The sequence below is a fragment of the Lissotriton helveticus genome, chromosome 2_2, assembly GCF_964261635.1.
Source record: "Lissotriton helveticus chromosome 2_2, aLisHel1.1, whole genome shotgun sequence".
NCBI classification, from domain to species: domain Eukaryota; kingdom Metazoa; phylum Chordata; class Amphibia; order Caudata; family Salamandridae; genus Lissotriton; species Lissotriton helveticus.
The window spans coordinates 478,214,092-478,238,499 of record NC_136060.1 but is presented as its reverse complement, the minus strand read 5'-3'; positions in this window follow the sequence as shown (position 1 = coordinate 478,238,499).

Below are 24,408 nucleotides of genomic sequence, written 5' to 3'. Positions count from 1 at the left end.
TCACAGGTGGTTCCCCACTGTCACTCCCACACACACCCATACTCCCTCTTTACCGCTGCGTGATGCAACAGATAGCAGACAAGTCAATACGGAAGCCTTCACAAACATACCCACTCAGCACCCTAATGATGTGCATCTGATACCCAGCAGGTCAATAGGTTACATTCTACAGACCCCATGGCAATACTACATTGCATCACAGTGTTGTTGGGGAAGGCAGGGTGAGGAGAGGGCAGAAAAACGCTGCACTCAGGGCCAAGTAAGTGAATGGAGACTGAAGAGGGTGGCCTCTCGAAGGGATGAGGCACCCCATCAGGTACATGTTGATCAGAGTCACACCACAACAATTCAGGCACAACGTCGGGTGTATGATGATAAGGGTCGCACTAGACCGTTCTGGTCACTCACACAATCGAAGAGTTGCAAATTTCTCTCCACCCTGGAAATGAGGCACAAAGTCGGGTGCACGTCAATATTGGTTGCACGAGACAGTTCCAGTTACACACACAGGTGCAAGTTCAGCAATGCCTCATAGGTAGAATGAAGCACTACTATGGTTGCGCCCCCACCTCCAAAGGTCACAACCTGTGAATCGGACATTGCATGCAATGAGCATGCAGTCAGCATGTCACACGAGAGAGAGGCGGCACGATCGACGAAGCGGACCACGCTGGGTTCCGCAACCGGTAAATCCATTCACCTCCAACTAGTTGCTAAGGCATGCCAAGGTCTCCATGATGCGGGTGCTACATGCCTTACATGCGGGAAAGAATTCGGGGCTCGGAAGCAGGCGATCCGATCTCCAGGCACAATTCTTAGCTCCACACTCATGCTGCATTACCAGCTAGAATCCAGAAGACGTTGTGGGCACTTGAGAGGGCACAGCGCTCCAGGTGTCACAGGTAGATGGTTTGGGTCCCTCTTAGGAGAACTTTGATGTCCCTGAGACCTCCAAGAAAACAGAGGGAAAGCTTTACCAGCCCTTGGGGAGCACACAGCAGCAGGTAGTTGGCCCAGGCCAGTCACCATTCAGGAAGGGCCCGCTGTCCCTTTCAATGGCAGTAATCCTTCTTGTGCACAATGGGCTCCTCTGGCAATGTGCACCACGCTGTTTCAGCTTCTCTGGTCCCAAGTCCCCACAAGCGTTTCTCACCCTTTGCTGCAGCATGGCACTAGTATGTATACTGGAGTGTGCCTTTGTAGTTGAGGGTGATCCAAACGGTCACCCTTTGAACCACAGATGTCTCTCCTAAATTTATGTTCTGTCTTCCCTTAGGCTGTGGAATGCACATTATTCTTTAGTAGAGCCGCGATCTGGCTCTGAGGCCATGTGTTAAAACCTCCTCCTACAATGTCTGCAGCCAGGCCCGCAAATGGCAGAGGTTGGTTGCTCCAATAGAATGCCCAGTGTTATGTAGGTGTCACTGGGGAATGCCCAGATGTGCTTCCCCAACCTGTGTGTGTACTGGAGCCAAGCACAAAGAGACACAAAGAGTTTTAGAGCATAGAAATGTCCACTTTCTAATAGGGGCGTATCTACACGAATCATGACAAAGCCACCTTGACCCCTGGCAAGGGTTTGTTGCTGCGAATCCAATGATAGGAAACATCATGAGGCTGCTTCACTGCAATCCACTATTGCAGTCTGAAGTAATATCAACCATTTCCCCATGTTAGCCTATACGACAAGCAAACGTCATCAGTAGCGAGAATACACATGGCTATTCCTCACTATCTGGGCAGGAAACACAAGTGTGTGCCTGCCCTGCCTTTCACCTACCACTCGCTTCACCCCATAGGACGTATCCTCGGGGTACTTGGGTGGAAGTGAAAGGTCCTTTCAGTATGACTAGTGACCCAGACAGGCCAGTCTGAGTAGATAGACGCACAATTGTCCGTATACGCCTGCAATTGCGGCTGGACACGTATTTATGAGCACCATCGGTGCCAAGCATACACCACCCTGCAATGGCAGGCTGGGCATGTATTTACGAGCACCATTGGCACCAAGCATCCACCGCACTGCAATGTGCCAGAACCGTATTTTAAGAGTTCCATCAGTGCCAAGCGCATACCAGTCTGCAATGGCAGGTTGGACACGTGACAGGTTGGACCGACATACATGCCCTAAGGGCATGTATGTCGGTCACATGGCACAGGTGTAAATGCACAGATTTGCATTTACAGAGGTATTCGTTATTTACCACCAACTAATAGTTGGTGGTAAATAGCGAATCCTTAAAGAACAGAAACACTCTTCAAAGTGCTTCCTACATGTCATTTACCGATTCGGTAAATACTGATTTGTTATTTACCGAATCCTCCCCTACATCACAAACGCCCAATACCGGTCGGTAACGGACGAAATTCGCTAATTTCGGCCGTTACCGACCGGTATTGGGCCACCTACATCTTGCCCTGAGTTGTGTATCATCGACCTATTGGTGAATCTTGATGCTGTTGTCACTGAGTGGAGCACCAAGGGTCTCAATTTTCAAAGAGTGATTCTGTATGCACGCTTGTGCAATTTGTTCTTCTGCACACCTCACAACCAGTGCTCATTGGCTGCGTGGATAATGGATGGCAATTGCTCTCCGTGCCTATAGAAACCAGTGCTACATTTGCAGGCCCATGCTTTTGTGCAAACAGTCTGACAACAGCACCCGGTTGACAGACATCAGTGGAGAGTTTAAGAAACAAGTTCTGAAAGACATAATATGCTGGAGTCACACATGCAGCTTTGCCTAACTCATCCCGCATGAGAGCAGAGTGCGTAGCTGATGCGCGGTGACAGTCGTACGCTCGGAGATACCAATGCCACGAGACACCATTAGCCTAAGGTGAGCAGGAAACCTGAAAGCAGTGCGTCGTTTACGTCGATGTTTTTAGCGTCCGGTGATGGAATCTTTGGGCTCGGTGCATTCTCCGCGTGCTCAGAATTTAGCTGTCAAACTGGCAGGTTTGATTCCTGGATTACCATCACGGCGGTAAGGAGATATATTTATAAGGCACTTTTCATGCTGAATGGAGACTCGGGTAAATGGAAGAGTAATCGCGCCATACGAGGAGGAGCAGGGCCGGTCCTAGGCCTTCTGAGGCCCCGGGCGAAAGGGAAGATGCGAGGCCCCCCTAATTGCATATTGCGTCACAAGAAGTGACATCACAGAAAGCGACATCGTAGTATTATTGATCTTATTTGGCATCACGGAAGCTAACTAATGTGGATATCAGTAACATTGACAAAAAGTGGCATCGTCATTTACATTGCCATTAGCTTAATATCTGTAGTCACTCTGCAGTCCCTAGCACTCCATAGCACTCCCTAGTCACTCTGCACTCCCTAGTCACTCTGCACTCCCTAGCCCTCCCTTGCACTCTGCACTCCCTTGCACTCTGCACTCCCTAGCACTCCCTAGTCCCTCTGCACTCCCTAGCACTCCCTAGCCACTCTGCACTCCCTAGTCACTCTGCAGTCACTCTGCCCTCCCTAGCACTCCCTAGTCACTCTGCACTCCCTAGCACTCCCTAGTCACTCTGCACTCCCTAGTACTCCCTAGTCACTCTGCACTCCCTAGACACTCTGCACTCCCTAGCACTCCCTAGCTCCCCCTAGCACTCTGCAGTCACTCTGCACTCCCTAGCACTCCCTAGTCACTCTGTACTCCCTAGTTATCCTGTGAGTTTCAGCCCTTCCAATGAACAATGGGCCAGGAAAGGCAGGGCGAGGGTAAAAAAACAGAGCTTGCTATGACAAACACTTGGCAGAGGTGAATGTGTTCCAGAGGCATGCTCGGTACCTTTCTCCAATCTACACAAAGTATCTTACAGTCTCCTACTTCCACAAAACCAGTCCTTACCACTCCTTTTTTAGTTATATAGCATAGCCATGCTAGCTTTACCTTTAAGAGGTCAACATCAATAGTTATGGCACTTGTCACTATTGGGGCTTTTTTTTGCTCAATCTTGTGATGTATTGTAAGAACTGCCTGATTTGCAATAAGCAGCTATTCCTGATCCACATTTTAGGGCGATTCCTCTCTGGTTGTGAAAGACTTATTGTGAGATTACAAGGAGCATAGAAGGACTTGCAGCCCACCCATTTATTTCCATTGGCCAGCTTTACTGTCACTCTTGTTTACCTGCTTCCGTTTGAATGGCTTGCCTTGCCCATCTTATGTCTATCACTCCCCTGGAACATATGCAATTTACTTTTACCCTTCCACTTCTACTTTTAAGGAATTTCTTTCTTCTTTTTTCTCAAGCCCTCCAAAAGAATGCATGTGTTTTCAAGCTGTCTCCCTAGTGTGCTTCTCTTCCCCTGTCATGCTCGATGTTGCTCTTTCAATCCCAATTGCTTCTCTCCCTCATCCTTTTGTGATGCACTCACAATTGTGCTCTTCTCCTCCCTTGTTGCTTTTCAGCCGTGTGCTTCTCTCCCCATCTCGCTGTTCCTCTCTCTCTCTCTCGCATGTTTGCTTTCCTCCTTCCATTACCCATGCCCTCCCTGTTCCAACTCGGATTGCAAAATAAAAGTATTAAAAAAATGTTCCTGAGTCATTTTGTAGGTGTGCAAAAGCATGGTGCACCTACATTCAAAATGACGGAGCCGTCATAGGAATTTTATTATTAATATTCTTTAGCTATGCTGCACTGTAGAGCCGGGTTAAAAGCCATTGGCAATAACAAATAAGTCACAAAATGCAAGACCTGTTGGCTTTGCCATTAAATCGGTAATACCGAGCACAAATCTGGAGTGGATGGGATACTTAACGCATTGACTAGGGAAACTTGAGGGCTTTGCGGAAAACCGTGGGACAGCGAGCAGATGCGAGCAGGAGTGTGTATGAACTTTGGGAGGGGGGAGTGGCAACTATTCAGAGACCATCTCCACATTCTGAAGTGAAGCCCTCACAAATAAAGTAACATTTTTTTTCAAATTCATGGGGTAGAAAGAGGTTTAAGTCTCGCCCTATGAAACGTAAGCGCTTTGCCCGACCCGTATGGACTCCTTAAACCAGACATTTCTCTATAAATTAAAGCTTTTTGCTTGCCAGAATTTGTTGGCACACATACAAAAACAAAACACACGTTTCAGAATGCAAACGTTGATATCTACAACATAAACGTTTTTATGGTGGGGCTACTGGGTAAACAGGGTGCCACCTTCTTGACTTGTTAAATATGTCAGGCATTTATTCCACATGCGCGGAAACAAACTGCAAGATGAGACCTTTCTTCCTGTTGTACAAAAGGAAATTACAGCCATGCCTGCTGTCAAGGATAACAAATGACTTAACGCCAGTTGATCTGGCTGCTCCCTCCTCCCTTCACCCACCTCCTCTTACCTGTGTCCGGCTGGTGCTGCCAAGAAACAAAGGGGCCTCCGTTGCCTGGAAACAAAATGCAGAAACAGAGCCTAGAATGGCCGGTACTTATCCGAGGCGCTGCCCCACCCCTGACATTGTGAGCCAACATAATTGCTGGCCCAGCTGTTATGCCGCCCCCAATCCGTTTGCACCTTCCCCCACCTGCAATGTGATGTGATCAGGTGAGGCAGGGGGCCCTGTAGTGAGCTGTGAATGTGTGCCTTTCACGGGGGCGCGATCAGGCGAGGCAGGGGGCCCTGTAGTGAGCTGTGAATGTGTGCCTTTCACGGGGGCGCGATCAGGCGAGGCAGGGGGCCCTGTAGTGAGCTGTGAATGTGTGCCTTTCACGGGGGCGCGATCAGGCGAGGCAGGGGGCCCTGTAGTGAGCTGTGAATGTGTGTCTTTCACGGGGGCGCGATCAGGTGAGGCAGGGGGCCCTGTAGCTGTGAACGTGTGACCTTTCACGGGGGCGCGAGGCCCCCTGAGCGCGAGGCCCTGGGCGGCTGCCCACACTGCCCATGCCTAGCGCCGGCCCTGAGGAGGAGAGTAAATGGCAGGAAGCGACCCTCGGGAGCGGAGCGTCCAGGCTCCGGGTCAGCCACCGTCACAACAGTGGCCCAGCTGGGCCCGGCTGAAAGGCGGCCCAGCGGCGTTGGATGGAGAAAGCATCGACACCTGCGCCAGCTCGGAATCCGCCAGGCTGAAATATTTTTGGCAATGAATTCATACTTGGATAATGGGTGTAATGAGCTCAAATTTGCAGGTTGCTGGGGTTTGAATTGCATTTCAGCTTCCTTCAAAGATAAGAAATATCCGCGTGGACGTGAAACACCTGAAAGCCTCCTTTGCAGAAGCTCACACTTTTTTTGCAAGTCTCAAAGACAGGCGCTAAGCGTTCATTGAGAGATGCCAAGCTGGACATGCACACAGTATTATGTTAAATGCCCCATGCAAAAAAAGTTTAGAAATGGTGCGTGTTGGAGTGTTGGACAGTACCCCATCAAAACATGATTATGACTTTAGTTGAGGGGTGTCTGATGGTGTAGTTTGTAAGCAGACCCCTGATGACTTGGGGAACCTTGGTTTTCACTCAACACCACTTGCTGTCCTTTTGGGTTTTCAACACCCAGCTATAATCCCAGTTTTGTGAGCGCTGCCTGCGGCCTGTCTTAGGCTGGGTCTGGTGATTCAGTGTACTAAGGCATCCGCTGCAGGGGCCATTGTCACAGGTTCAAAGCCTAGTGGGTCCATTTAGTCTTTCATCCTTCAGAGGTTGATATGAGTATGAGTTGATATGAGTACCACTGAGTTGAGTAACAATAAACACCTGTTATTTGGTGCAAAGATACCTTTTAGCTGAACATGCACTTTACCGATCCATGTTATTTAGAATGCTGTGCAATGCCTTCCCTGCATGCTGCAGTCACTGGTCGTTATTGGTCGTTATTGCATTAGAGTAATCTTTACTGAGGGCCCATAAGCCCTGCACCATCTTTCTCAGCTGGTGAGTCGCCCCTATCCCTGTTGCTATCCTTACCTAGGTCTGTGGGCCGTGCTACTTTGTAAAGCCCTGCAGGCAACGTATTACCTGTGCCACTTTCATAGATACTCATACTACTATGCTTATGTTGCACTGGTGTGTGATCACCTCTGTGTGCCTGTGCTGTGGTCCAGTGCACAACAACGTTACTTGGTGTCCTTGTATGGGGCGACTGGCGACAGTTGGACATGGTGTACCCTTGACCACAGATAGTGACAGAGAATGTGAGACATGGCGTGCCTAGCACAGGTCCATACATTCATGTGTGCAGGTGTGAGTGACGCATATTTTATAGGAGGAAGATGTGGGTACACAAATATAAGAGAAAACGCCCACGTTAGTTCGCCAATTACATTAAAAAAATTCTGCAAAACAAGCATGCTGTGGTGTGTCAATGTGCACAGTCCACATTCGGGATGGCAAGGAACAGGGACCCTTTTTTACTGCTCAAACATACATTTGGGTCTCATTCCACAATTGCGAATTTCCAAACTGTCTTTTGACCATAAACTGCTGGACAGTGCACAATAAATTCAATGCAAACATTGCAAAGACAGATCATTCGGAGGGCCAGCCCCTCTAATTGCAGGCGAAGAGAAATCTGCCAAACAAAGGAAATTAGTCAAACAAAGAAAATCGGTAAAAAAACACTCATGAAATCAAAGAAACAAAAGAAGACCTATTCCCCAGCACCCTGCGTTCTACACCATATCAACACCCTCCACCTACTGTTAATTCTTCAAGGGTTTTTTGGAGCAAGCCTCCATGCCGTGGATGTGAAGGAGCTACAAGGGACCGTCATCGCCGAAGGTGGTCATGAGAGAAGGACTCACTGGGGGGCTTATTTATGAGCCCCTTGCATCGCCGGTGCGCCACTTTTAATATGGGAAAAGCTGACATACCAGTGGCTTAAGGGGCGTGTAAAAAAGGCCCTAGCTGTCTTAATGCCCTGGTCCACTTGTAGGTGCTCTCCTTTGGTCGAGACGGTTTGCACTGCAGTATGAGTGAAATTATTATCCTCTAGCTCGGTGAATTTGCTAAGAAGATAGGTGGCGGGCAATGAAACATGTTGGCCAGTCACAGCACACAGGTTGTAGCATGTATTAGTGTGTTTTGAGCATGCTCAATTTGAGCCTGTGGTTTCTGGTGCTCGGCACTGGTACTTCCTTGTCATTTCTGGTACTTATGACAATCTGCCACATGGTGGTGCTGGCTGTCTAATTTAGAGATGGGAACAACAACAGTTTTATTCATTCTAATGATGAATACCTGCTGCCCAAGTCATTCTTATATCTTTGGAGAACTGCAATAGACTGGATTGTTATACTTGTATGTTGATTAGTAGTTGTGTTGGTACTGTCATTGGTAGTGATGCCAGGGGCAATAGGGAGCTGAGGTGGGCCCTGGCACTTATTCTTTTACAAATTAAGCATTGGTTTTAGCCATGCACCTATGCATCCTACGACTATAGTTTTGATGGCACCCTAAGACATATTTTTAACTTTGACTGTCACAAGACTAAGGGAGTGTAGAGAACCAGTTAAGACAAGTAAGCACGCCGGGATTTAAAACAATTATGGAACACACTAGGGCTGTTGTAAGATGAGGTGCATGGAGTTCATCGATGTGTCCATAGGCGCATACCGATGATGAGAAGCCCATTCTGGTGGTATCAACACCCAGCAGCTCAATCTTAGTTGCTTACACAAGGTGTCTCCTACATTTTTGGATTCTAGACCATTAGCACCTGTTATGAACCAGAGATTGGCTGGTTCCAAAAACCTTTGGAGCCTTAACAGTAAGTAGCACGTGATGCATATGGTGTAGAACGCCTGTTGCTGGGGAAGGTTTTTTTTCTGTTGTTTGTTACATTGCACTCCTTTCCCCTGTTCTCACTCTCGGCACCTTCTTTGATGTAAAGTAAGGGACATTTGTCTCAAATCTCCAGGAGCATGGCGTAGCTATCTCTGGTCCTCAGGATTGTCTACAGGGCAGGAAAGGGAACTCAAAGCAGCCCTGGCAATTTTGTGAGACCAGCCGTGGAGTAAGGAGGGCGGGTGGCATGCAAGTGTGACGCACTGCTGCTTTTTATACTGGATGTCGATACTGCAGCATGGCTGGAAAACCAGCCCACAGTAACAAAACCAACCCCCTCCACTGCAAAACCGGCCCCCACCCACCAGCCTCCTGGGGAAACGCCCAATGCCCGCCATGGCCAGTCCAGCCCTAATTGTATAATGGGCTGTCTGTGCCCCAAATATGGATGGTTTTGCTGCTCAAAAGGAGGACGTAGTCCATTTTCCAGTCTTGCGGTGCCGCCCATGGCACCCTTCCTACGCAACTGCCCATGAGGTTATTCTGGGACAATGGTGAAGTCATTCTTCTTAATCTATCACACTGCTAAGTGCTGCCTCCCATACCATGAAAACCGACCTCGGTAGTCGTCACGCACAACATTGAAACACTTCCCACCTAGGATAAAACAAAAACAGCATCTATCCAGACACATCTGACACGGAGTAGTGTGCTACCCATGTAGGCAAGCGCTTCACAGCCTAACATATTGGAAGCGCTATATAAATGTAGTACTACAATACAATATTTTCTTGGCTATTACTTAAGATAACCTAAGTATCTTAAGTAGCCTTTCCAGGGTTGCGAGCTGTGGGGCTCTTATAATAAAAAATGTATTATTATCATCTGCTTAGCAATCAACAAAAAAGGACACTTGTAACACTGCTCGACTTTCGGTTCAGTGCAAATAAGGAAACCCTCAGAGAGGTCAATGTATACTTGCGAGTAGCGGTATATTAGCTTCATCCGCCCCACATTGACACTCATGCAGTTATCATCGGGTTTTTCCTCTTGGTGTGTACTGCTAGCCTCATCCAGAGGCACCTCAAGTCTCGAGTGTAGTGTCCAGAGACAAAAGGACTTTCCCAAAAGGATTGAATAAAAATGAAAAAGAGTACCCAGAATTTTTTTTAATATTGGGTAAACTTACATTATTAAAAAATTGTGAATACTCATTGGTAGACCAAGTTACGTGACTACATGGTATTACTAAAGTGGTTTTGTCAATTTTATCATCTGGTCATGTAAAGATTCCTAATAAATTCAATAAAGGAATAAAGGATCACCGTACTATTTTTAATTTACATCAGGTCAGCAGTGGCTGCTACGAAGGCGGCATAGTGGGACGGGGGCGGCTACATTTATTAAAAAAAAACACGTACATGATAACAGGCGCAATTTCTCCTCCGTCTTGTTCTCTTCTGGCTCTCGGCAGCAAACAGGCTCCCCTAAGCCAACCACGACGCTGCTGTCAGCAGCATGGCAGCAGCATCGTGATTGGTCTGAGTGGCCTTTTTGGCCGCCAAGTCAGCACCTGGGAGCCTTGGGACTGTCCTCCACCCGGCTAGGAAACACAGCCAGGTGGAGAAATTCTAAGTGCGCATGCTGGTTTGACCGGCCGAAGACGGCCAAAATGTCATGAGCATTTATGGTGCACAAAGCAATCCTCCTCCTAGCGACCTCACTCCGCCCGCTAACATAGCCTGTAGCCGGTACGAGAAATAAAACGATAACGTTATTATAATTGTATGTTTTCTTTTTCCACTGCTCTGAGAGCAGTGGGGCCACAGCGGAGGAGCCATCGCTGCATCAGGTATGTATCTATAAGAGAATGATTCTTTGTCTTTTGACTTACCACCATGTCTTTGTATAACATAGGGTGTTAAAAAAACTATTCAATGAATAAAAGTAAAATAAACATTGCTGTAAAGGACTCAATAAAAAACATTTTTTATAATACTCAATAAAATTCCACCTGCTTCAGTCCACACATGAGTCTGTTCACTTCTCAGAGCAAATGTTGCTCTGGGGCTTAGTTCTCTCTCAGTCCTTAGGACAAACTCCTCAGAGATATACTTGCAACACTGAGCGTAATGTGCTGCATTTTCACCTCATGCGTGGAGCGGTTTTCATATCATCTGAGGTCCATGGGGCCAGATTCACAGAACTAACTTAAGACAAAATCCTAAACTTACTACTTTTGGTATTCACCGAAGTTAGGATTTTGTCTTAAAACAAACTTAAGACAGACTTAAGACAAACTTAAGACAACATCCTAACTTAAGTCTACCTTAAGTTTGTCTTAAGACAAACTTAAGACAAAAACCTAACTTCTGTGAATACCAATAGTAGTAAGTTTAGGATTTTGTCTTAAGTTAGTTCTGTGAATCGGGCCCTTCGCCACGACATTGATCCTCATGCAAATATTTAACTCCTGTTTGGCAAAAAGATGTTGCATCTTAGTGTTAAGTAGTCGCGTCCTTTGAGAGAAGGTGGTCAGGTTTAGGCTATCAATCTTGCGTGTGCCCTCGACTTTAGCTGTGTCCTAATTTCCAGATGCTGTGCAGTAAACTGGAGCCTAAGGAAGAGAAGATACCCTTGCTGAAGACTATCATTAAAAGTTCTCAGCACCAAAGCATAACATCTTTTGATGAAACCAGAAGAAATATATTTGTTTGACGATCCATGCCCTGAAGAAGACCTCACATGAGTAACCACCCCAAACAGGTGGTCGGGCAAATTCGCAATCCACTCTCTGTGGATAGGTGTGATTTTACTCCTGAAAAAGTTGTAGCTGATGAATGCATAATTTACTGGTGATTAGCAAAGCCAGAAACATCAGCTATGCATGTGTAAGAGCCTACTATGATACTTATGCATGTGAGAGAGCCTGCAAAGTTTGTGTAGGGTCTGCTCGTGTACGTTCACAAATTAATGCATGTGTAGTTGTGGGTATACTGAGGACAGAGTCAATAGAATGATCAGGAAGATGCAATGACATGGATGTGAACACCAACAGTCTTAAGTATTCACAAACAGATGGAGTGCATTTCTGCTTTCATTTGCATGTCTAAGAACATACATCAGTGTAGACCTTTCAAGATTCCCACATGCACTCATGAGCATATCATCCAGTTAAGGTATTGTTTTCTTTGCATTCTAACACTTGGAGTCCTGCCATATCATTAGAAAATCTGTACTAAATGCACCAAAATGAAAACAAGTTTAATCAGAGTTAAATTAGCTACTCGTGCACGGACATGGGAAGCTAGACTGTGAAAGATCCAGGCGTTACCATTCAAAGAACCTGTTTGTTGTAGAAAGTGTGGAAAAGTGCAGGAGTAAAACTTGCATAACAGAAGTATGCCATGAATGTTAGGAACGTCACGGCTCCCACAGAATGATAGTAGATGCCACCATGTCTCAAAGGATGAATTGACCCACTCTTGGGCTTTTCTTCTACAAATCTCTCGTTTCAGGTGGGTTAGTCTGATTAGACTGTCAGACATGAACCAGTACTACAATTACCAGACCGTACTTGACTGATAAATTAGAAACATATTTGGTGACATGGAGTACTCTGTAACCTTACAAGTGCCCCATGTACTGAAATCTATGATTGTGAATTGAGTAAATGTTGTGTTATGTTGTTTTGTTGTAGTGTAGTTCCTATATTCCCAGTAGGCTCTGCGCATTGGAATAACATAAACGATAGTTTAGACGTAGGACTTAGGTCGACTAGGTCTCTATTGAATATGTAAGGCTTAATTATGAATGCCAGCTAGCTCAGAGGTCACTAGAAACTTTCTCGAGTAAACAAGAAGGTGTTAACTTTCCTGAATAGACAAGATGGGATTAGTTTCTGACAACCGCATAAACATGACAACTTTGCTCCCTCCAGAATAAGGAGTATATCTCCAGAGTCGCGGAAACAATAGACAGCTATTTCACTCAGTCAATCGTGCATGCTTAGTTTCACCAGAAGTGCAGAGAAACAGAGAGACGGGCGTTTTCAATAAAAGTGGTTATTTATTGAACAGTCTTCTTTCTCATGCAAGAGAAGTGAGTTGCCACAATTACAATACTTATCATGAAGTAAAGTGCGTACAGTAAAAGGAGTATTACAAAGTAATACTGTAAAAGCATGGTATGGTTTCTGAGCCATACGGTGTTAAAAATGGTTTAAAATACATACAATGATAAAATCATAACTAAACGTACCCAACTGGTGCTTCTAATATACGCCTACCCCGGTGTACCTAACCTAAGCCTAGTACGTGGGAAGGAGTAAGTGAGATGTAGTTTGAGTTAAGATAGTTTTTGTCAAGAATCTGAATCAAGAATTCTCTAAGGGTCTAATCAGCTCCATACCTTGTTTATAGAATGAAGGAGGTCTTGTATCTCGTTATCAGGACTCGATCTCCCAGCAACCCGCAAGGGTGACTGGAAACACTGGAGCTGGATTTCTCGGCAGGAGAAAAGACAGGGTCTCTCTCAGTGCATCAATGGGAGGGTCGGCTTCCTTCGGCACTTGCCACAGCAGGGCGTCGGGCAAGTATATAGCTGATCTTCTCCAAACCACCGTGTGTTTTGCTAGGGCAGATGCTGGTATATTTATACCTGGAAGGTGCTTAGTTTGACGTAAGGGTGGACATAAGACGTCACTAAGAACTCGCAGTTCTTTCAGGACTCCAGGAGTTCTAGGACAAATCAATACAGAAGCAGGGGGAATTCCCGGGCTGCTGGAGGCTTGGTTTGTTTAAGAACGCGTTGTGCTTTCTAGGAGTCTATGGGAGTAGCCTTGCCGTATATGGACTGCATTGGCTATGACTAAATATGGATATGATTCTTATGCCTTTATAAGGATATGATTTGTTATAACCACATAAGGGCATAAATCGGGAATATTTAAATAGGATCCTAGATACGTTTACAACAATGTTAAGTATATTTCTATAGCGCACGACTCACCCGGGGGCATCTCGGCGCTTACCTCGTGAAAAAGAGGGAGAAACCGGCAACATTTAATGGATACATTAAAACAGAAAGGTTTTTAGTTATTTCCTAAAAGCAGTGTACGAGGTACATTTGCGCATTGGCCATGGGGAGCTGGTTCCAGTACCGTGGGGCAAGGTACGAGAAGGCTCTGCCCCCAGCGACTTAGACGTATTAGGGGGACCTTTAAAAGAGCTAACGAGTTAGATCTGAGGTTACAGCCCGAAACCTGCTTTGTAAATTTATTTTGCAAATAATAGGGACCTTTACCATTTAAGGCATTATAAGTGAGGCTGCAAATCTTTAAAAAAGGATCACTTCTTCACTGGTAACCAGTGGAGCTCTCTCATCAGAGGGGCTGAGGAAGAGCCTGGCCGGCGATTTAGAATCATCCTTGCTGCAGTGTTTTGAATCACTTGCAGTTTAGCAAGCAACGTCTCACCTATTTCAGCCAACAGTGCATTCCCATAGTCAAGGCGACTCATCACCATAGCCTGGACTAAGGTTCTGCAATGTTTAATAGGCACATAAGGAAGTATCTTGCGTAAGAGACATAGGATGTAGTAACAGGAGCTAATAGTGGTCGCAATGTGATCCTTCATAGTTAGAGTCTGGTCCAATTTTAATCCAAGATTTTTCGTGGATTGGGTTGGAATGGGAGCAGTTCCCAGCTGACAGGAAATGCATCAATTAATCAATTAGCAATCTTATAAAGCGCCACCTCTTAACCGTGAGGGTCTCAAGGCGCTGAATGGGGTGAGGGTGGGTCTGCAGTTCAGTCGACGACCCAGGTCTTGAGGTTCTTCCGGAATTGTGGCAACGATGGTGATTGCCTGAGGTGCAGAGGCAGGGAGTCCCAGGTCTTTGCAGGGAGGTAGGAGAAGGATTTTCTCCAGCTGTGGTCTTGCGGATCCGTGGAATGGTGGCCTGGGCCAGTAGGGCAGAACCGATATGTCTGGTGGAAATGTAGAGGGAGATGTGGTGGTTGAGGTATGCAGGTCTGGCATTGATCAGATCTTTGTAGGCATGTGTGAGGAGCTTGAAGGTGATTGTTTTGTTGACAGGTAGCCAGTAAAGGTCTCTCAGGTGGCTGGTGATGTGGTTGCAGCGTGGGATGTTCAGGATGAGTGTGGCGGAGGCTTTCTGGATGGTCTGCAGATTTTTTGGGAGTTTCTGGGTGGTGCCGGCATAGAGTGTGTTGCCAAGTCTCCTGCTGACGAACACATGGGTGACTGTTTTCTTGGACTTGGTGGGAATCCACTTGAAGATCTTACAAAGGAGGTGGAGCGTGTGGAAGCAGGAAGGCGAAACAGCATTGATTTGGCAGTTCATTGAGAGCAAAAAGTCCAGGATGATGCTGAGCTTTTCTGCGTGGTCTGTGGGGGGCATATTGAGCGATGCAGGCCATCGGAAGGTCAATATCAAGTGATGGTTCCAAGTAATTATTCAGCAGGGTTTTCAGTGTTGTCTCCTACTTCTCTTTATGAGCTGGGAAATTCTCAAGCTGCTCTAATTATAGAGATATCAAGAGGTGGTACTTGTTGGGAAAGAGAAGCAATTATCTGAGTGTAGTCCTCCAGGTGGCTGTAACAGACAAATCAGTTGTGTGGCTAATAGCTCTGTTCTGCATGACACTATTGTGAGCTTTCTCAACTGGTGAGCAATGTATGGGGTATGCATTTTGGACACATGTCGTTTCTTCAGTGTGCTTTACTTATAGTTCGGTACTCCAAAGGGTTTCATTTTACCTTCTATAGCTGTGCTCTTGCTGAGGTCACTGGCAAGCGTTCTGTCTAGACGGAGATAAAGATTAGCCCTGATAGCACATGCATATGACATACAACAAAGTTGTTGCTTTCAATATGATTTGCTGCTTTCTGGCCTTCTGCTGCAGAATGTTTATTGTGTTTCTTAAGTTTGTGCACATTCTCTTTGTATGTTTTATGCCCTTCGCTGCGGCGCAAATTCCGCCGCGATGGGGGGCTCAGGGTGGGTGTGGCGCTGCGACAGATCCCGGCCATCATAAACCAGGGTGGGTGTGTGATCATGATGGCCGGGAACCGTCCGAGCTCCACCCACACAGGGAATTAACAGCGCGTGGGAGGAGCGGCAACGCTAGGACGGCTGCCGGCCGTCATGAGCTCACACCTACTGTGACACATGACGGCTGGGAGCCGTCATGAGCACCAAAAAGGTTCATGACTGTCCTGTAGAGTTAAAAGGAAGGATTGGCTTGATGTACAACATTTTGAACTTGATGTACGAATTTTCCATCCACAAAAGGTAGTCCAAATTTAACACTGACTTTTTGCCAATGGTAAGGAATTTTGTGTACCGACGTGTGTATTAATAGGTCCGTTTAGAAAATTCCAAATCAGAGTGGGTAGTAATTGGACCAACCTCATTATTATGCATGCAGCAGGTTGCAAATTGCGACTCACCGTGATTGGCTAGAGTCATAGACACGGAGCTTTCTCGGATCAGCAGACCACCGGGTCTGTGTTTGCCTTTAAATAAAGGAAATAAAAAAAAAAAGTATGGCCCTTTTCCTTAAAGGAAAACAGGACACATTAAAAAAAAGAAAAGAAAAGTTAAGCATGCCGTTTTTAGGAGCAGATACTGGTCACATGGGACCAATGACTACTCCTAAAAAATGAATGCTTTTGTCAACAATCTTAAAGGGGAAAGGGATCCCCGGGGGACCCCCTTCTCATTTGCGAATGGCTTACCATCACTTTGGAATTGGTGGCTAAACATTAATGTTTTGCAAAACGATTTCAGTTGCAGCACATTCAAACATTCCTTAAGAATTGGTTTTTGGAAGGAACACCCAACATTCACTCCTTCCAAATAGTGATGCTCAATATTTACTTAACCCACTTAAAGATTTAGAACACCTTCCTGATCCGTTAATGGGTTCATTCCATTCCATTATAAATATTTACTGAATTTGAGGGTTTGCGACTGGAAAAACACTTTGGGTCATATGCATGAACACATTTTCCCATAGACACAGAATGGGCAAAACCCTTTTATGCATCTGGCCTTTTGTGAATCATGCACGCTGTTCGCAAAGTACTGGGTGCAAGTTTATGATCAATAGTCATGCAACCATTGTGTAAGTTTGTCAACTACCTATGTTCTAATAGGTCAGTTTCGAAAATTGACATTCAGACTGTGTCAAAGTCTGTAACTACCCCATGAATATTAACGAGGCAGGTCTCAAATTGCGACATACTCTGATTGGATGCCTTTACATGGATTTGGACTGCTGGGCCCAGCAGACTGCTTTTTTCCTCTCATTTAACTGAAGAAATATTTTGTTATATGCAGCCAGTTTTCCATAAAGGACATGGGACTACGTTAAAAAAAAGAAAGTTTCTTTCTTTGTCTGTCTATGTGAGAGTTGACAATGGTTCAAATGAAAGATTATGCTGTTCCTCAAAAAGTGAGGGTTTGAGAGTCAGGGAAACCGGAGCCAACTTAACCCCAGAAGGGGTTTAGAGTTGGGAATTCATATCTTGGATTTTAATGCCCTCACACACCCTATCAGGTGTCATGCTTCATCATATGGGCTGCTCCTCGTTGGGTCGGCGGTGCAATACCCAACGGGCTCCCTATAATAGGGGCACTTTACAGGAGATCTTTTATCCAATAGCTGTATGATGAAGTGCGGGTATGGGGTCAGAACTGTGTAGATGTGGGGAAGTGCTTAAAATAGGATTCGAAGTACCTAGAAGGCCAAACTTTATTCTGGGGGTCTCTTCTCCTAAGTAAAAACAACAACAAGGCTTGAACCCAAGCGTTATGTCTCGGGTTAGTGTGTCCTTATTGAAAAGAGGCGGTCGACATGTTTCTCGCTCTAAGTGTATTCTACTTGCGATTCTTCAAAATTGTGGCATGGAAATTTCATCATAATTAATGTCTACTGATTAGTGTACCTCTTTGAATCCGGATCTATCCAATTATGAAGAAAAACCAGCTTCAACAGTCCCGGTAGGTCACGCATAAGGCTTTGCTCCTATGTGTAACTAAGTTCTGCTATTAGCGAATCATCCACGACCTACCCACTCCTACCGGGTCAAATGGGATTTGTACATATATGATCACATTTTTATGATCTCAGTTAGAATCACTGTATGTGACCATAAAACCTTTTGTACATCAGGCCTAGTTTTTTGCTCGTGTTTCTAATGACACTTTCAGTTGTGTGTGCTACTGTTACCTTCATGTTATGTTATAATAACTTATAAAGAGCAACATATACTGTGGAAAATTAGTACTGTCTGGTAAACATTATCTACGCCATCTTGCCTTTTTTCCCTTGATGCCACACTTTTTGTCGTGCGCACCCGCCATCTTAGGTGCCTCGATCAGAACATCCCTTTTGCATGCCACTGGCCCCCAGCATAGCCCTCCTCCCTCACAAAGCCCGCACTCTGACAACCCCCGCTCGTACATGCCTTGGGTCATAAACCCCTCTTCAGCGCAGCTCTGCCTCAGAACCCCATCCTGTCCCCAGCGCGACACCTTCCTTCCTTCCTTTCATGGTCCCAGGCCCTCTTTGATACAAACCCCCTTTTCCTGTGTGCCCGTTTGTCTTCCTCGTTCCCAGGCCGACACCTAGCTCTGCCGATACTGTTCCTTGCCCCTCCCCGTACAGTAGAAAGCTTCCCTCATCAAAGGACCCCCGAGTTGATCACAGCCCTCACCCTATGAGATCCGACCAAACCCCCACATTCCATGAATCGGCGGAATGTCCAGCTGCGCGGTAGTCATCACCTGTTGTGACCGGGGTGAGGACTTCAACTGTAAATGTGTGTGGGAACGGGCCTGAGGGGGAGATTCGGAGGACATCCTTCCGTACATCAAAGCATTGCCAAAGATGTGTCGTATGTAATAAAGCAATAAACCTGTGTATAAGAGGCCAGGCCTCAGAGATGCAGTTAGAGCACCTCATGACGATACCTGCTGTCTGAACTGATGTGTTCTCCTCCGGAGAGAATAAACCTTGTTTCCTGCCTTCCCGTCTCCAGCGCCTGCCTCTTCATTTGATTAATAGTTCGTGGGTTAAAGAGGCGATACCGCCGGGCAAATATCGATTGTCCCTTGACCTTAGATTTAACAATACCAGTAGGCATCAAGGTGCTAGCTGAAGTGAGAACCGTTGCAATACTTGTTGATTTCTTAATTTGCAAAAAGCCATGTCTTTAAAGCCTTCCTAAACATCAGCAAATTTGACTTACCTCTGATCTGGGGAGGAAGTAGATTCCATCTTCATGAATGTTTGTTGTTTTATTTTACTCTTTCCATTGTGTGTGTTTCATCTTGTTTTATATATTTCTTCTCATACAGATCTCATCATGCTCTATTGTGGGGACAGTAGCATTGGCTGCCACTGGGTAAATGTGGCTTCTCATTCATACAGAGGTGCCTCAGTGATACTTGATGAATATGCATTCCTATACAGAAAGGTTACCACCTCACGCCACAGCATCAAAGGTACCACCTTGATAACACAGATCAATGTCTCCATGCTGCTTAACTGGGGTACTTTCGGAAGCGATTCAACAACTTGAGAGAGAGGGAAGAGACAAGACACTCTCAGTCCCCCAGGTTAGTGTATGTCAAACGACAAAAGAGTGTCGTGAGAGTCAAGTCTATTAAGCACAGTAATAGAGAAGGACGAAATCACCCTATTTGTTCGCATTGGAGGTCATTTAGGGATTTCTTTTTGAAGCCTTCACTCACCACCCTGGGTGGTGACATGCTTCATCATCGGGCCCACCAGGAGAAGCCGAATGCCTCCCTTGTGTGCTACAACGCCAGATTACTGCGGAGCTGATTTTTTGTGACAATAGTGTGAAAAGTAGTGTGGATTAAAAATTGTCAGTAAGCTGTACCAACCCAAAAACTTTATTCTGTGGTCAGCCAGACAATAATAAAATATATGTGTCGGGAAATTTACCAACTAGTGTGCTGGGTATTTCCACTTAAAGTGGGGTACTTTCTGAAGCACAAGGAAGCAAATGAGAAATACACACCAGTACAACACCACAGCTGCATCCTTGCTAACCCTACCGATTTAGGCGGTTGACTATCGCTTTTTGGGCAGTTCTACCCCCCACTGTTTCAGCCTCCGATCATTTGGCTTTTAACGATGCTCCAGCAGGCATCTGCAATTAACTCCACCTCCTGCAGTGAAACAAATAAAAACAATGCCCCTGGAAGGCAGCCTGACATTACATGCGGATGTGTCACTGGAAAGTCAAACTAGAAGTGTCTTCACATTTAAAAGGAAAGCAGGGCAGAGAGGGGAGCAGAAGTTAAGAGAGAGACAGGGGCATATTAGCAAGAACCGCGTTAAAATTGTTGCCGTTTTAGCGGCAGGAAACTGCCGCTAAAACGGCGATAATGGGCTTGCTAATATGCGGTTTAGAATTCCAAAAGAATCCCAGGTTAGATGTCCTGCACATCTAACCCAGGCTTCTATTGGAATTCTATAACACATATTAGCAAGCCCATTATCGCCGTTTTAGCGGCAGTTTCCTGCCGCTAAAATGGCGATAATTTTAACGAGGTTCTTGCTAATATGCCCCACAGTTTTTTATTGAAAGCTCACCCCTTTTCTTCACTATTTGCAAAATAGAGATAGTTTGAAAAGCAGGGGGCTGTCTGTGTATGTTAAGTGTTTTGTGTTTAATCATTGTAACAAGCACTGTCTGTCAGGTACTGTATTTGGGCCTTATTAGGACTTTGGCGGTCCTCCTGTAGGACCGCCACAACCACACCCCCAGGTGGACCACCAAGGCTGTGGGGCACCTGCCGGATTGCGCCTTGAATCCAGGGCAGGCGTAGAAGCAGCAGTCTCACCGCAGTGGTATGTTAGGCTTCTAGGAGAGCCTAACATGCAGACCGCCGCCGTGAGATCGCCAACTTCACATTTCTGCAAGGTGTGGTATTCACCATGTCGAGCATGTCACACAGTGCATGAATGAAGGTGTAATTATAGGTGGGTACAACATGTGTCCCCTGCATGCACCCCAATGTCCAGATGCGGCCGGGGGCTCTCCGCAAGGAAAAAAGTGGTGAAGATATAAGTTGTGATAAGCTTGGCGTTGCCGGCATTGGCACTGCTAGAATATTATGTGGAGAAGCGTGGCTCAATGGTTAGAGCGGCAGACCCTGATGCAGAGGTCTGGCCCGGGACCAGGGTTCAATTCCCGCTTCGGTGTCTCTTGGACTCAATCTCCCCGGACCTGATAATTCTCGCCTCGGTGCCTAGTCTAATCATGGGTCCCACTCTGTAACTCTGGGCAATAGCTTGCTTAATCGCCACACCGGCCCTAACAACGCTAGGATGTCTGGCTTCACCTTGGGGGTGCCCAGGAGTGGACATCTCACAGGAAAGCCAGGAAGGGTTCCACAGCGGTATGAATACAGCGCTACCAGACCTCTGGGTAGAAGGCGCTATATAAATACAAACACATTTACATTTACATTTACATTACTTCCCATGTCCGCACTGCTGCAGGATCCTGGATCCCAGCAGAGGTGGCGGTCCTGTAGCGGTCCAACCACCACACTCAGAATACTGCAGGTGGATCCACAGTGGTGGCAGTGCTCGGGCCGCTACCGTGAGTACGTACTCGTAATAAGGAACGTCGTGCTTGAGTAATAAGCTATGCTAATTTTTTAACTCATGATCCGAAACACAGTAAACTTGCGTCTGCACCTGTTCACCCACCCCATCAAGGAGGGTCTGCCCTCTTCTTGAAACATTTTGGAGCTAGATTCAACCCTGCAACCTCAAAGCCTCAGGTAGGTCTGGAAGACACATTTTTGGGCTATTTCCTTTTCACTTCCATTTAGTCATCCTCATGTGTTTAAGCTATGTCTTCAGGTTACAGTGATTCAAAGCCAATAGCACATGTTATTTGCTTTAATAGGAGTCACATGTTCCTGTGATGTGTCACAAAACAGAACATGGTTTCTGTGTCTGTTCTAAGTGCACTTGCCTGATAGGAAGCACTTTACTCCTCTTTTAAAATTGCATGAATATTTTTAGATGTACATTTTTCATCGCATACGTATGTCCCCCACGTCTACGGAGTAACATGTTTTCTGTTTTCTTTTTCCTTTTGTGGCATAAGCTTGCAATATAAAATCTAATAAAATGTAACCATTTGACCAGCTGACCAAGTGTCCAAGGCCAGACCTATTGGATTTGCCAAAGCTTATTTTCTGGTGTGTGCTCAGAACTGTTGGCAGTTATTCCCTCTGCATCGTGTGCTGGGCTAGGACAGCGCCTTTTTCCGAGTGCAATTATGTAATTTGCACTGATTTCATCACTGTGAAAAAAGTTCTGAGGTATAATTTCAGGCCATGTCATCATTATGGTAAATGGCAGTTTCAAAACCTGAGGAATCTGCCTCTTTTTGGTCACAAAATGCTGGCAAGTTTGCAGGTGGTACAATAAGTTTCCACCCAAGCTCACACTCATTCAACTTGAATTTCTGTCTTCCGTGTAGGCCTACGTTGTCCTATACTTATAACCTAATATTTGTGCTGCCACAAACCTCAGACTGATTATTTTCCTTAAATATTTGTTCTTCGTACTCAATCTCAATAGACATCTCTGAAGGAATGAATGTGTATATGTGATATTTGTGCAATGCAAACATGGCCAAAAGGCAGCAGAGCGCTGTATGCATTGAAAAGCAAAGATATAGTAAATGAGTGGCAGGAGAGGTAACTGGGTTCTGGGAATAGAAATGGACTGTTTCTGCATCGTAGTGTGCTTTAGAAAGGGTAGGCCTGCTCAAAATAATAATTATGCTGGAGGAATAGGAGGAATTTATGTGATTTTACTCTTTTTAGGCGAAATGACAGAAAATTATGCGATTGCGCCAGTTTGTGTAATTACAAGTAATTTAGCACAAAAATCCTACTCTAGGAGCACAAGGAACAGCAAACTTAGAGAGTAGCTGCTTGCTGCTGTGCGTGTTCTGTTGCATTTAATGCTATTTTGTCACCGTAATATGTGCCCTAGGATCCATTTTTGGATGCAAGGGTGCATATTGCACTAAGAAAATAAGGTTAAATGCTGGGTTACAATTGCGTAATTTTGCTGTAATTTCGTGCAATCACTCTACCGAAAACTATACCAGTTTCGCCCAATCCGAAAAAAGGACATGCCGCTCTTTCCCAAACTTCGTCAGGGTTTGGAAAGTTCTGACTTTAAGGGGAAGTTGTTAAAAACTCTTGGTAAATTTTTGGAAAAGGTCTGTTACCTTGTTTCTTCTTTTCATTTCTTTTCCACTTGTATGGTGGTTTTCGGGCTGCAGGTGTTCCTAGTGCCACTAAAGATGGTGAGCTTGTCAGCCAGATAGGTAAAGGATCTGGGGCCAGATGTAGGTAATCCCAGCTTACTGATTCTTAAATACCAAATCATACCGATTCGGTATTTAAGAACTGGCAATCGGGATGTAGGTAATTTTACCGATTTAATTACCGAATCGGTATGATTCGGTAATTACCGAATCGGTATTTACCGATTCGGTAATTGACATTCATTCTTATGGGCCTGGAGGACCATAGGAATGAATGTCAATTACCGAATCAGTAAATACCGATTCGGTGGGGGAAACATTGAAGGGTGGAAGGGTGTCACTTTGACACCCTGTTGCACCCCTCAATTGTGCATGGGTGCACATGTTGCAGACATACATGCCCTTAGGGCATGCATGTCTGCAACATGGCACTGTTTAAAAAGCAAAAGAAATGCTTTTTAAAGGGTTTTTAAACCCCTGTAGCACTGATTACAGTGCTACCTTCATGTCAAAATACAGATTCGGTAATTTTACCTATTCGGTATTTTACCGATTCGGTAAAATTACCGTATCTGTATTTTAACATGCCCCTACATCCCAAACTCCAAATACCGGTCGGTAACGGCCGAAATCGGCCGTTACCGACCGGTATTTGCCTTCCTACATCTGTCCCCTGGTCTTGATGGCATCGTAAATGATGTAGTTGGTTTTGAAGCTGGAATGGACCATCAGGATGAGCCAATAAACCTCCATCAGGATGGGGTTGATGTGGTCATATTTCTTTATGCCCTGGATGGGACATGCTGTTGTATGTGAATTACCATAAAGGTGGTTTCAGTGTACTTCCTGAGAGGCTATGAAATAGGACACTCTGTCATCCAGAAGTGAGAGTAGAAGGGCTTGTACAGCAGTTCTAAAGCTGCTTTGTGGGTCGAGTGATATCACTTTAGTAGACACAGCTGTTGCTAGGCTGTTTTCTTGACAGTGAATCCCTTACAAATGTAAGTGACTTGGCATTGTGATTAAGTTGTGATGCAGTATTTGATTCTTGGTTGGCGAATTGAATGTATTAAAATATTTGACAATTATGCTGAGATACTTAGGGGCATATGTACAAGGAGTTAACGCGGCCTTAGCAGCACTTTTCCAACGGTTCAGCGGCGATATTTTCATCACCATGGGCCCGATGTAGGTCACCAAATACCGGTCGGTAACGGCCGAATTCGGCCGTTACCGACCGGTATTTGGTGATTGAGATGTAGGGGCCAATATTTTGCACAATAGGTAAATTTACCGAATCGGTAAATTCCAGATGTAGGTA